Below are 15,559 nucleotides of genomic sequence, written 5' to 3'. Positions count from 1 at the left end.
ATTGACCAGCTCTCCTGGGAGACTCGGGCCCGGGTCTGAAGGCCCGCGGGGTCGACCAGCTGTCCCGGGTGACTCGGTCACGGGTCCAAAGGCCCGCGAGGTCGATCAGTTGGCCCGGGCGACTCGGGCCCGGGTCCGAGGTCACGTATTGTTGTACAACTCTCCCGGTCGCCTCCGGCTCGTGTCCGAGGGCCCGCGGTGTTCACCAGATGAGCCGGGGACTCCTGCCCGACTCCGCGTGCCTAGGGGGTCGACCCGCTCTCCCGGGCGACTTGGGCCAGTGTCCGCGGGCCCGCTTGGTAGACCATTAGTCCGGGCGACCGGGCCCGTGTCCCAGGTCGAGTGGGATCCCCAGATAGTCCGGGTGACCTGGGCCCGGCTTCCAGTGCCCGCGGTGTCGACCAGATATCCTTGGCGGCTCGGGCCCTGCTCCGATAGCATATGGGGTCGACAAGGTGTCCCAGGCGACTCGGGCTCGGGTCCGAGGGACTGCGATATCCACCAACACTCCCGGGTGACTCGCGCTCGGGTCTGAGGGTCCACGGGGTCGACTATTTGTCCTGGGGACTCCCACCCCGCTCCGAGTGCCTGGGGGGTCAACCAGCTGTCCAGGGCAACCTGGGCCAGTGTCCCAGGGCCCGCATGGTCCACCATCTGTCCCGGGCGACTCCGGCTGGTTTCGCAGGGCCCACGGGATCGACCAGCTCTCCCGGGCGACTTGGGCCAGGGTCCGATGGCCCGCTTGGTAGGCCATTAGTCCGGGCGACCGGGGCCGTGTCCCAGGGCCCGCGGGATCCACCAGATATCCCGGGTGACCTGGCCCGGGTTCCAGTGCCCGCGATCTCGACTTGCACTCCCTGGCGAATTGCGCTCGGGTCCGAGGGCCCGAAGGGTCGACCATCTGTCCCGGGTGACTCGTGTCCGGGACCAAGGTCCCGCAAGGTCAATCAGCTGTCCCGGGCGATTCGGGCCAGTGTCCGAGGGCCCGCGTGGTCCACCATCAGTCCCGGGCGACTCAGGCTCGTGTCGCAGGTCCCACGGGATCGACCATATATCCCGGGCGACCCGGGCCCGGGTTCCAGCGTCCGCGGGGCCTACCACCTGTCCTTGCCGGATTGCCCCTCCTCCGATGGCACGCGGTTTCGACCGGCATCCCGGGCAAATTGCGCTCGTTTCTGAGGCCCCCCGGAGTCGACCAGCAGGCCCGGTTGACTCGGGCCCATGTCCCAGGTCCCTCGGGATCGACCAGATATCCCGGGCGACCGGGGCCGGGTTCCAATGCCCGCGGGCTCGACCAGCTGTCCTTGCCGCCTTGGGCCTTGCTCTGAAGGCACGCGGTTTCGACCCGCTCTCCCGGGCGACTCGCGCTCTTTTCCGTGGGACCGCAGTGTCGACCAGCTCTCCTGGGCATCTCGCGAACAGATGCGACATTCCGCGGTGTGGACGCGCTGTCCTGGGCGACTCGGGCCAGGGTCCGATAGCCCGCGGGAACCACCAACACTCCTGGGTGACCATCTCTCCCGGACAACTCGCAACCGTGTCCGAGATCCCGCGGAGTCGACCAGCTGTCCCGTGCGACCCGGCCCCGGGTCCCAGGTCCCAGGTCTAGACCAGATGTCCCGGGTGACCTGGGCCTGGGCTGCTGTGTTTGCGGTGTCGACCAGCTGTCCCGGCTGACGCGGGCCCAGGTCCACGTGTCCGCAGTGTCGCACAACTCTCCCAGGCGACTCGCACTCGTGTCCGATGGCCCGCGGTGTCGACCAGCAGGCCCGGGCGACTCGGGCCCGTGTCCCAGGTCCCACGGGATCGCTCAGATGCCCCGGGTGTTCTGGGCCCGGGTTCAAGTGCCCGCGGGGTGGACCAGCAGTCCCGGGCGACTTGCGCCTGGGTCCGTGGGCCCACGGTTTCAACTAGCTCTCCTGAGAGACTCGGGCCCGTGTCCGAGATGCCGCGAGTTCGACCAGCTGTCCCGAGGACTCACGCCCAGCTCGGATGGCCCGCGGATCGACCCGAACTCCAGGGCGCCTTGGGCCTTTGTCCATGGGCCCGCGGTGTCGACCCTCTGTCCCGGGCCACACGCGCTCGGGACCGATAGCACGTGGAGGCGACCAGCTGTCCAGGGCGACTCGCGCCCGTGCCCGATGTCCCGCGGTACTGACCAGCACTCCGGCGCGACTCGCGCTCGTGTCTGAGGGCCCGTGGTATTGACCAGCTCTCCTGGGAGACTCGGGCCCGGGTCTGAAGGCCCGCGGGGTCGACCAGCTGTCCCGGGTGACTCGGTCACGGGTCCAAAGGCCCGCGAGGTCGATCAGTTGGCCCGGGCGACTCGGGCCCGGGTCCGAGGTCACGTATTGTTGTACAACTCTCCCGGTCGCCTCGGGCTCGTGTCCGAGGGCCCTCGGTGTTCACCAGATGAGCCGGGGACTCCTGCCCGACTCCGCGTGCCTAGGGGGTCGACCCGCTCTCCCGGGCGACTTGGGCCAGTGTCCGCGGGCCCGCTTGGTAGACCATTAGTCCGGGCGACCGGGCCCGTGTCCCAGGTCGAGTGGGATCCCCAGATAGTCCGGGTGACCTGGGCCCGGCTTCCAGTGCCCGCGGTGTCGACCAGATATCCTTGGCGGCTCGGGCCCTGCTCCGATAGCATGTGGGGTCGACAAGGTGTCCCAGGCGACTCGGGCTCGGGTCCGAGGGACTGCGATATCCACCAACACTCCCGGGTGACTCGCGCTCGGGTCTGAGGGTCCACGGGGTCGACTATTTGTCCTGGGGACTCCCACCCCGCTCCGAGTGCCTGGGGGGTCAACCAGCTGTCCAGGGCAACCTGGGCCAGTGTCCCAGGGCCCGCATGGTCCACCATCTGTCCCGGGCGACTCCGGCTGGTTTCGCAGGGCCCACGGGATCGACTAGCTCTCCCGGGCGACTTGGGCCAGGGTCCGATGGCCCGCTTGGTAGGCCATTAGTCCGGGCGACCGGGGCCGTGTCCCAGGGCCCGCGGGATCCACCAGATATCCCGGGTGACCTGGCCCGGGTTCCAGTGCCCGCGATCTCGACTTGCACTCCCTGGCGAATTGCGCTCGGGTCCGAGGGCCCGAAGGGTCGACCATCTGTCCCGGGTGACTCGGGTCCGGGACCAAGGTCCCGCAAGGTCAATCAGCTGTCCCGGGCGATTCGGGCCAGTGTCCGAGGGCCCGCGTGGTCCACCATCTGTCCCGGGCGACTCAGGCTCGTGTCGCAGGTCCCACGGGATCGACCATATATCCCGGGCGACCCGGGCCCGGGTTCCAGCGTCCGCGGGGCCTACCACCTGTCCTTGCCGGATTGCCCCTCCTCCGATGGCACGCGGTTTCGACCGGCATCCCGGGCAAATTGCGCTCGGGTCTGAGGCCCCGCGGAGTCGACCAGCAGGCCCGGTTGACTCGGGCCCATGTCCCAGGTCCCTCGGGATCGACCAAATATCCCGGGCGACCCGGGCCCGGGTTCCAATGCCCGCGGGCTCGACCAGCTGTCCTTGCCGCCTTGGGCCTTGCTCTGAAGGCACGCGGTTTCGACCCGCTCTCCCGGGCGACTCGCGCTCTTTTCCGTGGGACCGCAGTGTCGACCAGCTCTCCTGGGCATCTCGCGAACAGATGCGACATTCCGCGGTGTGGACGCGCTGTCCTGGGCGACTCGGGCCAGGGTCCGATGGCCCGCGGGAACCACCAACACTCCTGGGTGACCATCTCTCCCGGACAACCCGCAACCGTGTCCGAGATCCCGCGGAGTTGACCAGCTGTCCCGTGCGACCAGGCCCCGGGTCCCAGGTCCCAGGTCTAGACCAGATGTCCCGGGTGACCTGGGCCTGGGCTCCTGTGTTTGCGGTGTCGACCAGCTGTCCCGGCTGACGCGGGCCCGGGTCCACGTGTCCGCAGTGTCGCACAACTCTCCCAGGCGACTCGCACTCGTGTCCGATGGCCCGCGGTGTCGACCAGCAGGCCCGGGCGACTCGGGCCCGTGTCCCAGGTCCCACAGGATCGCTCAGATGCCCCGGGTGTTCTGGGCCCGAGTTCAAGTGCCCGAGGGGTGGACCAGCAGTCCCGGGCGACTTGCGCCTGGGTCCGTGGGGCCACGGTTTCAACCAGCTCTCCTGAGAGACTCGGGCCCGTGTCCGAGATCCCGCGAGTTCGACCAGCTGTCCCGAGGACTCACGCCCAGCTCGGATGGCCCGCGGATTGACCCGAACTCCAGGCCGCCTTGGGCCTTTGTCCATGGGCCCGCGGTGTCGACCATCTGTCCCGGGCCACACGCGCTCGCGACCGATAGCACGTGGAGGCGACCAGCTGTCCAGGGCGACTCGCGCCCGTGTCCGATGTCCCGCGGTACTGACCAGCACTCCGGCGCGACTCGCGCTCGTGTCTGAGGGCCCGTGGTATTGACCAGCTCTCCTGGGAGACTCGGGCCCGGGTCTGAAGGCCCGCGGGGTCGACCAGCTGTCCCGGGTGACTCGGTCCCGGGTCCAAAGGCCCGCGAGGTCGATCAGTTGGCCCGGGCGACTCGGGCCCGGGTCCGAGGTCACGCATTGTCGTACAACTCTCCCGGTCGCCTCGGGCTCGTGTCCGAGGGCCCGCGGTGTTCACCAGATGAGCCGGGGACTCCTGCCCGACTCCGCGTGCCTAGGGGGTCGACCCGCTCTCCCGGGCGACTTGGGCCAGTGTCCGCGGGCCCGCTTGGTAGACCATTAGTCCGGGCGACCGGGCCCGTGTCCCAGGTCCAGTGGGATCCCCAGATAGTCCGGGTGACCTGGGCCCGGCTTCCAGTGCCCGCGGTGTCGACCAGATATCCTTGGCGGCTCGGGCCCTGCTCCGATAGCATGTGGGGTCGACAAGGTGTCCCAGGCGACTCGGGCTCGGGTCCGAGGGACTGCGATATCCACCAACACTCCCGGGTGACTCGCGCTCGGGTCTGAGGGTCCACGGGGTCGACTATTTGTCCTGGGGACTCCCACCCCGCTCCGAGTGCCTGGGGGGTCAACCAGCTGTCCAGGGCAACCTGGGCCAGTGTCCCAGGGCCCGCGTGGTCCACCATCTGTCCCGGGCGACTCCGGCTGGTTTCGCAGGGCCCACGGGATCGACCAGCTCTCCCGGGCGACTTGGGCCAGGGTCCGATGGCCCGCTTGGTAGGCCATTAGTCCGGGCGACCGGGGCCGTGTCCCAGGGCCCGCGGGATCCACCAGATATCCCGGGCGACCTGGCCCGGGTTCCAGTGCCCGCGATCTCGACTCGCCCTCCCTGGCGAATTGCGCTCGGGTCCGAGGGCCCGCAGGGTCGACCATCTGTCCCAGGTGACTCGGGTCCGGGGCCAAGGTCCCGCAAGGTCAATCAGCTGTCCCGGGCGATTCGGGCCAGTGTCCGAGGGCCCGCGTGGTCCACCATCTGTCCCGGGCGACTCGGGCTCGTGTCGCAGGTCCCACGGGATCGACCATATATCCCGGGCGACCCGGGCCCGGGTTCCAGTGTCCGCGGGGCCTACCACCTGTCCTTGCCGGATTGCCCCTCCTCCGATGGCACGCGGTTTCGACCGGCATCCCGGGCAAATTGCGCTCGGGTCTGAGGCCCCGCGGAGTCGACCAGCAGGCCCGGTTGACTCGGGCCCATGTCCCAGGTCCCTCGGGATCGACCAGATATCCCGGGCGACCCGGGCCCGGATTCCAATGCCCGCGGGCTCGACCAGCTGTCCTTGCCGCCTTGGGCCTTGCTCTGAAGGCACGCGGTTTCGACCCGCTCTCCCGGGCGACTCGCGCTCTTTTCCGTGGGACCGCAGTGTCGACCAGCTCTCCTGGGCATCTCGCGAACAGATGCGACATTCCGCGGTGTGGACGCGCTGTCCTGGGCGACTCGGGCCAGGGTCCGATGGCCCGCGGGAACCACCAACACTCCTGGGTGACCATCTCTCCCGGACAACTCGCAACCGTGTCCGAGATCCCGCGGAGTCGACCAGCTGTCCCGTGCGACCCGGGCCCGGGTCCCAGGTCCCAGGTCTAGACCAGATGTCCCGGTTGACCTGGGCCTGGGCTGCTGTGTTTGCGGTGTCGATCAGCTGTCCCGGCTGACGCGGGCCCGGGTCCATGTGTCCGCAGTGTCGCACAACTCTCCCAGGCGACTTGCACTTGTGTCCGATGGCCCGCGGTGTTGACCAGCAGGACCGGGCGACTCGGGCCCGTGTCCCAGGTCCCACGGGATCGCTCAGATGTCCCGGGTGTTCTGGGCCCGGGTTCAAGTGCCCGCGGGGTGGACCAGCAGTCCCGGGCGACTTGCGCCTGGGTCCGTGGGCCCACGGTTTCAACTAGCTCTCCTGAGAGACTCGGGCCCGTGTCCGAGATGCCGCGAGTTCGACCAGCTGTCCCGAGGACTCACGCCCAGCTCGGATGGCCCGCGGATCGACCCGAACTCCAGGGCGCCTTGGGCCTTTGTCCATGGGCCCGCGGTGTCGACCCTCTGTCCCGGGCCACACGCGCTCGGGACCGATAGCACGTGGAGGCGACCAGCTGTCCAGGGCGACTCGCGCCCGTGCCCGATGTCCCGCGGTACTGACCAGCACTCCGGCGCGACTCGCGCTCGTGTCTGAAGGCCCGTGGTATTGACCAGCTCTCCTGGGAGACTCGGGCCCGGGTCTGAAGGCCCGCGGGGTCGACCAGCTGTCCCGGGTGACTCGGTCCCGGGTCCAAAGGCCCGCGAGGTCGATCAGTTGGCCCGGGCGACTCGGGCCCGGGTCCGAGGTCACGCATTGTAGTACAACTCCCCCGGTCGCCTCGGGCTCGTGTCCGAGGGCCCGCGGTGTTCACCAGATGAGCCGGGGACTCCTGCCCGACTCCGCGTGCCTAGGGGGTCGACCCGCTCTCCCGGGCGACTTGGGCCAGTGTCCGCGGGCCCGCTTGGTAGACCATTAGTCCGGGCGACCGGGCCCGTGTCCCAGGTCGAGTGGGATCCCCAGATAGTCCGGGTGACCTGGGCCCGGCTTCCAGTGCCCGCGGTGTCGACCAGATATCCTTGGCGGCTCGGGCCCTGCTCCGATAGCATGTGGGGTCGACAAGGTGTCCCAGGCGACTCGGGCTCGGGTCCGAGGGACTGCGATATCCACCAACACTCCCGGGTGACTCGCGCTCGGGTCTGAGGGTCCACGGGGTCGACTATTTGTCCTGGGGACTCCCACCCCGCTCCGAGTGCCTGGGGGGTCAACCAGCTGTCCAGGGCAACCTGGGCCAGTGTCCCAGGGCCCGCATGGTCCACCATCTGTCCCGGGCGACTCCGGCTGGTTTCGCAGGGCCCACGGGATCGACTAGCTCTCCCGGGCGACTTGGGCCAGGGTCCGATGGCCCGCTTGGTAGGCCATTAGTCCGGGCGACCGGGGCCGTGTCCCAGGGCCCGCGGGATCCACCAGATATCCCGGGTGACCTGGCCCGGGTTCCAGTGCCCGCGATCTCGACTTGCACTCCCTGGCGAATTGCGCTCGGGTCCGAGGGCCCGAAGGGTCGACCATCTGTCCCGGGTGACTCGTGTCCGGGACCAAGGTCCCGCAAGGTCAATCAGCTGTCCCGGGCGATTCGGGCCAGTGTCCGAGGGCCCGCGTGGTCCACCATCTGTCCCGGGCGACTCAGGCTCGTGTCGCAGGTCCCACGGGATCGACCATATATCCCGGGCGACCCGGGCCCGGGTTCCAGCGTCCGCGGGGCCTACCACCTGTCCTTGCCGGATTGCCCCTCCTCCGATGGCAAGCGGTTTCGACCGGCATCCCGGGCAAATTGCGCTCGGGTCTGAGGCCCCGCGGAGTCGACCAGCAGGCCCGGTTGACTCGGGCCCATGTCCCAGGTCCCTCGGGATCGACCAGATATCCCGGGCGACCCGGGCCCGGGTTCCAATGCCCGCGGGCTCGACCAGCTGTCCTTGCCGCCTTGGGCCTTGCTCTGAAGGCACGCGGTTTCGACCCGCTCTCCCGGGCGACTCGCGCTCTTTTCCGTGGGACCGCAGTGTCGACCAGCTCTCCTGGGCATCTCGCGAACAGATGCGACATTCCGCGGTGTGGACGCGCTGTCCTGGGCGACTCGGGCCAGGGTCCGATGGCCCGCGGGAACCACCAACACTCCTGGGTGACCATCTCTCCCGGACAACCCGCAACCGTGTCCGAGATCCCGCGGAGTTGACCAGCTGTCCCGTGCGACCCGGCCCCGGGTCCCAGGTCCCAGGTCTAGACCAGATGTCCCGGGTGACCTGGGCCTGGGCTCCTGTGTTTGCGGTGTCGACCAGCTGTCCCGGCTGACGCGGGCCCGGGTCCACGTGTCCGCAGTGTCGCACAACTCTCCCAGGCGACTCGCACTCGTGTCCGATGGCCCGCGGTGTCGACCAGCAGGCCCGGGCGACTCGGGCCCGTGTCCCAGGTCCCACAGGATCGCTCAGATGCCCCGGGTGTTCTGGGCCCGAGTTCAAGTGCCCGAGGGGTGGACCAGCAGTCCCGGGCGACTTGCGCCTGGGTCCGTGGGGCCACGGTTTCAACTAGCTCTCCTGAGAGACTCGGGCCCGTGTCCGAGATCCCGCGAGTTCAACCCGCTGTCCCGAGGACTCACGCCCAGCTCGGATGGCCCGCGGATCGACCCGAACTCCAGGCCGCCTTGGGCCTTTGTCCATGGGCCCGCGGTGTCGACCATCTGTCCCGGGCCACACGCGCTCGCGACCGATAGCACGTGGAGGCGACCAGCTGTCCAGGGCGACTCGCGCCCGTGTCCGATGTCCCGCGGTACTGACCAGCACTCCGGCGCGACTCGCGCTCGTGTCTGAGGGCCCGTGGTATTGACCAGCTCTCCTGGGAGACTCGGGCCCGGGTCTGAAGGCCCGCGGGGTCGACCAGCTGTCCCGGGTGACTCGGTCCCGGGTCCAAAGGCCCGCGAGGTCGATCAGTTGGCCCGGGCGACTCGGGCCCGGGTCCGAGGTCACGCATTGTCGTACAACTCTCCCGGTCGCCTCGGGCTCGTGTCCGAGGGCCCGCGGTGTTCACCAGATGAGCCGGGGACTCCTGCCCGACTCCGCGTGCCTAGGGGGTCGACCCGCTCTCCCGGGCGACTTGGGCCAGTGTCCGCGGGCCCGCTTGGTAGACCATTAGTCCGGGCGACCGGGCCCGTGTCCCAGGTCCAGTGGGATCCCCAGATAGTCCGGGTGACCTGGGCCCGGCTTCCAGTGCCCGCGGTGTCGACCAGATATCCTTGGCGGCTCGGGCCCTGCTCCGATAGCATGTGGGGTCGACAAGGTGTCCCAGGCGACTCGGGCTCGGGTCCGAGGGACTGCGATATCCACCAACACTCCCGGGTGACTCGCGCTCGGGTCTGAGGGTCCACGGGGTCGACTATTTGTCCTGGGGACTCCCACCCCGCTCCGAGTGCCTGGGGGGTCAACCAGCTGTCCAGGGCAACCTGGGCCAGTGTCCCAGGGCCCGCGTGGTCCACCATCTGTCCCGGGCGACTCCGGCTGGTTTCGCAGGGCCCACGGGATCGACCAGCTCTCCCGGGCGACTTGGGCCAGGGTCCGATGGCCCGCTTGGTAGGCCATTAGTCCGGGCGACCGGGGCCGTGTCCCAGGGCCCGCGGGATCCACCAGATATCCCGGGTGACCTGGCCCGGGTTCCAGTGCCCGCGATCTCGACGCGCCCTCCCTGGCGAATTGCGCTCGGGTCCGAGGGCCCGCAGGGTCGACCATCTGTCCCAGGTGACTCGGGTCCGGGGCCAAGGTCCCGCAAGGTCAATCAGCTGTCCCGGGCGATTCGGGCCAGTGTCCGAGGGCCCGCGTGGTCCACCATCTGTCCCGGGCGACTCGGGCTCGTGTCGCAGGTCCCACGGGATCGACCATATATCCCGGGCGACCCGGGCCCGGGTTCCAGCGTCCGCGGGGCCTACCACCTGTCCTTGCCGGATTGCCCCTCCTCCGATGGCACGCGGTTTCGACCGGCATCCCGGGCAAATTGCGCTCGGGTCTGAGGCCCCGCGGAGTCGACCAGCAGGCCCGGTTGACTCGGGCCCATGTCCCAGGTCCCTCGGGATCGACCAGATATCCCGGGCGACCCGGGCCCGGATTCCAATGCCCGCGGGCTCGACCAGCTGTCCTTGCCGCCTTGGGCCTTGCTCTGAAGGCACGCGGTTTCGACCCGCTCTCCCGGGCGACTCGCGCTCTTTTCCGTGGGACCGCAGTGTCGACCAGCTCTCCTGGGCATCTCGCGAACAGATGCGACATTCCGCGGTGTGGACGCGCTGTCCTGGGCGACTCGGGCCAGGGTCCGATGGCCCGCGGGAACCACCAACACTCCTGGGTGACCATCTCTCCCGGACAACTCGCAACCGTGTCCGACATCCCGCGGAGTCGACCAGCTGTCCCGTGCGACCCGGGCCCGGGTCCCAGGTCCCAGGTCTAGACCAGATGTCCCGGTTGACCTGGGCCTGGGCTGCTGTGTTTGCGGTGTCGATCAGCTGTCCCGGCTGACGCGGGCCCGGGTCCACGTGTCCGCAGTGTCGCACAACTCTCCCAGGCGACTTGCACTTGTGTCCGATGGCCCGCGGTGTCGACCAGCAGGCCCGGGCGACTCGGGCCCGTGTCCCAGGTCCCACGGGATCGCTCAGATGTCCCGGGTGTTCTGGGCCCGGGTTCAAGTGCCCGCGGGGTGGACCAGCAGTCCCGGGCGACTTGCGCCTGGGTCCGTGGGCCCACGGTTTCAACTAGCTCTCCTGAGAGACTCGGGCCCGTGTCCGAGATGCCGCGAGTTCGACCAGCTGTCCCGAGGACTCACGCCCAGCTCGGATGGCCCGCGGATCGACCCGAACTCCAGGGCGCCTTGGGCCTTTGTCCATGGGCCCGCGGTGTCGACCCTCTGTCCCGGGCCACACGCGCTCGGGACCGATAGCACGTGGAGGCGACTAGCTGTCCAGGGCGACTCGCGCCCGTGCCCGATGTCCCGCGGTACTGACCAGCACTCCGGCGCGACTCGCGCTCGTGTCTGAAGGCCCGTGGTATTGACCAGCTCTCCTGGGAGACTCGGGCCCGGGTCTGAAGGCCCGCGGGGTCGACCAGCTGTCCCGGGTGACTCGGTCCCGGGTCCAAAGGCCCGCGAGGTCGATCAGTTGGCCCGGGCGACTCGGGCCCGGGTCCGAGGTCACGCATTGTAGTACAACTCCCCCGGTCGCCTCGAGCTCGTGTCCGAGGGCCCGCGGTGTTCACCAGATGAGCCGGGGACTCCTGCCCGACTCCGCGTGCCTAGGGGGTCGACCCGCTCTACCGGGCGACTTGGGCCAGTGTCCGCGGGCCCGCTTGGTAGACCATTAGTCCGGGCGACCGGGCCCGTGTCCCAGGTCCAGTGGGATCCCCAGATAGTCCGGGTGACCTGGGCCCGGCTTCCAGTGCCCGCGGTGTCGACCAGATATCCTTGGCGGCTCGGGCCCTGCTCCGATAGCATGTGGGGTCGACAAGGTGTCCCAGGCGACTCGGGCTCGGGTCCGAGGGACTGCGATATCCACCAACACTCCCGGGTGACTCGCGCTCGGGTCTGAGGGTCCACGGGGTCGACTATTTGTCCTGGGGACTCCCACCCCGCTCCGAGTGCCTGGGGGGTCAACCAGCTGTCCAGGGCAACCTGGGCCAGGGTCCCAGGGCCCGCGTGGTCCACCATCTGTCCCGGGCGACTCCGGCTGGTTTCGCAGGGCGCACGGGAGCGACCAGCTCTCCCGGGCGACTTGGGCCAGGGTCCGATGGCCCGCTTGGTAGGCCATTAGTCCGGGCGACCGGGGCCGTGTCCCAGGGCCCGCGGGATCCACCAGATATCCCGGGCGACCTGGCCCGGGTTCCAATGCCCGCGGGCAGACCAGCTGTCCTTGCCGACTTGGGCCTTGCTCTGAAGGCACGCGGTTTCGAACCGCTCTCCCGGGCGACTCGCGCTCTTTTCCGTGGGACCGCAGTGTCGACCAGCTCTCCTGGGCATCTCGCGAACAGATGCGACATTCCGCGGTGTGGACGCGCTGTCCTGGGCGACTCGGGCCAGGGTCCGATGGCCCGCGGGAACCACCAACACTCCTGGGTGACCATCTCTCCCGGACAACCCGCAACCATGTCCGAGATCCCGCGGAGTCGACCAGCTGTCCCGTGCGACCCGGGCCCGGGTCCCAGGTCCCAGGTCTAGACCAGATGTCCCGGGTGACCTGGGCCTGGGCTCCTGTGTTTGCGGTGTCGACCAGCTGTCCCGGCTGACGCGGGCCCGGGTCCACGTGTCCGCAGTGTCGCACAACTCTCCCAGGCGACTTGCACTCGTGTCCGATGGCCCGCGGTGTCGACCAGCAGGCCCGGGCGACTCGGGCCCGTGTCCCAGGTCCCACGGGATCGCTCAGATGCCCCGGGTGTTCTGGGCCCGGGTTCAAGTGCCCGCGGGGTGGACCAGCAGTCCCGGGCGACTTGCGCCTGGGTCCGTGGGGCCACGGTTTCAACTAGCTCTCCTGAGAGACTCGGGTCCGTGTCCGAGATCCCGCGAGTTCGACCCGCTGTCCCGAGGACTCACGCCCAGCTCGGATGGCCCGCGGATTGACCCGAACTCCAGGGCGCCTTGGGCCTTTGTCCATGGGCCCGCGGTGTCGACCATCTGTCCCAGGCCACACGCGCTCGCGACCGATAGCACGTGGAGGCGACCAGCTGTCCAGGGCGACTCGCGCCCGTGCCCAATGTCCCGCGGTACTGACCAGCACTCCGGCGCGACTCGCGCTCGTGTCTGAAGGCCCGTGGTATTGACCAGCTCTCCTGGGAGACTCGGGCCCGGGTCTGAAGGCCCGCGGGGTCGACCAGCTGTCCCGGGTGACTCGGGCCCGGGTCCAAAGGCCCGCGAGGTCGATCAGTTGGCCCGGGCGACTCGGGCCCGGGTCCGAGGTCACGCATTGTAGTACAACTCCCCCGGTCGCCTCGGGCTCGTGTCCGAGGGCCCGCGGTGTTCACCAGATGAGCCGGGGACTCCTGCCCGACTCCGCGTGCCTAGGGGGTCGACCCGCTCTACCGGGCGACTTGGGCCAGTGTCCGCGGGCCCGCTTGGTAGACCATTAGTCCGGGCGACCGGGCCCGTGTCCCAGGTCCAGTGGGATCCCCAGATAGTCCGGGTGACCTGGGCCCGGCTTCCAGTGCCCGCGGTGTCGACCAGATATCCTTGGCGGCTCGGGCCCTGCTCCGATAGCATGTGGGGTCGACAAGGTGTCCCAGGCGACTCGGGCTCGGGTCCGAGGGACTGCGATATCCACCAACACTCCCGGGTGACTCGCGCTCGGGTCTGAGGGTCCACGGGGTCGACTATTTGTCCTGGGGACTCCCACCCCGCTCCGAGTGCCTGGGGGGTCAACCAGCTGTCCAGGGCAACCTGGGCCAGGGTCCCAGGGCCCGCGTGGTCCACCATCTGTCCCGGGCGACTCCGGCTGGTTTCGCAGGGCGCACGGGAGCGACCAGCTCTCCCGGGCGACTTGGGCCAGGGTCCGATGGCCCGCTTGGTAGGCCATTAGTCCGGGCGACCGGGGCCGTGTCCCAGGGCCCGCGGGATCCACCAGATATCCCGGGCGACCTGGCCCGGGTTCCAATGCCCGCGGGCAGACCAGCTGTCCTTGCCGACTTGGGCCTTGCTCTGAAGGCACGCGGTTTCGAACCGCTCTCCCGGGCGACTCGCGCTCTTTTCCGTGGGACCGCAGTGTCGACCAGCTCTCCTGGGCATCTCGCGAACAGATGCGACATTCCGCGGTGTGGACGCGCTGTCCTGGGCGACTCGGGCCAGGGTCCGATGGCCCGCGGGAACCACCAACACTCCTGGGTGACCATCTCTCCCGGACAACCCGCAACCGTGTCCGAGATCCCGCGGAGTCGACCAGCTGTCCCGTGCGACCCGGGCCCGGGTCCCAGGTCCCAGGTCTAGACCAGATGTCCCGGGTGACCTGGGCCTGGGCTCCTGTGTTTGCGGTGTCGACCAGCTGTCCCGGCTGACGCGGGCCCGGGTCCACGTGTCCGCAGTGTCGCACAACTCTCCCAGGCGACTTGCACTCGTGTCCGATGGCCCGCGGTGTCGACCAGCAGGCCCGGGCGACTCGGGCCCGTGTCCCAGGTCCCACGGGATCGCTCAGATGCCCCGGGTGTTCTGGGCCCGGGTTCAAGTGCCCGCGGGGTGGACCAGCAGTCCCGGGCGACTTGCGCCTGGGTCCGTGGGGCCACGGTTTCAACTAGCTCTCCTGAGAGACTCGGGTCCGTGTCCGAGATCCCGCGAGTTCGACCCGCTGTCCCGAGGACTCACGCCCAGCTCGGATGGCCCGCGGATTGACCCGAACTCCAGGGCGCCTTGGGCCTTTGTCCATGGGCCCGCGGTGTCGACCATCTGTCCCAGGCCACACGCGCTCGCGACCGATAGCACGTGGAGGCGACCAGCTGTCCAGGGCGACTCGCGCCCGTGCCCAATGTCCCGCGGTACTGACCAGCACTCCGGCGCGACTCGCGCTCGTGTCTGAAGGCCCGTGGTATTGACCAGCTCTCCTGGGAGACTCGGGCCCGGGTCTGAAGGCCCGCGGGGTCGACCAGCTGTCCCGGGTGACTCGGGCCCGGGTCCAAAGGCCCGCGAGGTCGATCAGTTGGCCCGGGCGACTTGGGCCCGGGTCCGAGGTCACGCATTGTAGTACAACTCCCCCGGTCGCCTCGGGCTCGTGTCCGAGGGCCCGCGGTGTTCACCAGATGAGCCGGGGACTCCTGCCCGACTCCGCGTGCCTAGGGGGTCGACCCGCTCTACCGGGCGACTTGGGCCAGTGTCCGCGGGCCCGCTTGGTAGACCATTAGTCCGGGCGACCGGGCCCGTGTCCCAGGTCCAGTGGGATCCCCAGATAGTCCGGGTGACCTGGGCCCGGCTTCCAGTGCCCGCGGTGTCGACCAGATATCCTTGGCGGCTCGGGCCCTGCTCCGATAGCATGTGGGGTCGACAAGGTGTCCCAGGCGACTCGGGCTCGGGTCCGAGGGACTGCGATATCCACCAACACTCCCGGGTGACTCGCGCTCGGGTCTGAGGGTCCACGGGGTCGACTATTTGTCCTGGGGACTCCCACCCCGCTCCGAGTGCCTGGGGGGTCAACCAGCTGTCCAGGGCAACCTGGGCCAGGGTCCCAGGGCCCGCGTGGTCCACCATCTGTCCCGGGCGACTCCGGCTGGTTTCGCAGGGCGCACGGGAGCGACCAGCTCTCCCGGGCGACTTGGGCCAGGGTCCGATGGCCCGCTTGGTAGGCCATTAGTCCGGGCGACCGGGGCCGTGTCCCAGGGCCCGCGGGATCCACCAGATATCCCGGGCGACCTGGCCCGGGTTCCAATGCCCGCGGGCAGACCAGCTGTCCTTGCCGACTTGGGCCTTGCTCTGAAGGCACGCGGTTTCGAACCGCTCTCCCGGGCGACTCGCGCTCTTTTCCGTGGGACCGCAGTGTCGACCAGCTCTCCTGGGCATCTCGCGAACAGATGCGACATTCCGCGGTGTGGACGCGCTGTCCTGGGCGACTCGGGCCAGGGTCCGA

Source organism: Sus scrofa, chromosome 11 (assembly GCF_054392235.1).
Source record: "Sus scrofa isolate SSC_HxYL_T2T_F1_AM1 chromosome 11, Sscrofa_HxYL_maternal_Yorkshire_Landrace_v2.0, whole genome shotgun sequence".
NCBI classification, from domain to species: Eukaryota; Metazoa; Chordata; class Mammalia; order Artiodactyla; family Suidae; genus Sus; species Sus scrofa.
The sequence above is the reverse complement of the archived record's forward strand: the minus strand, read 5'-3'. Positions refer to the sequence as shown.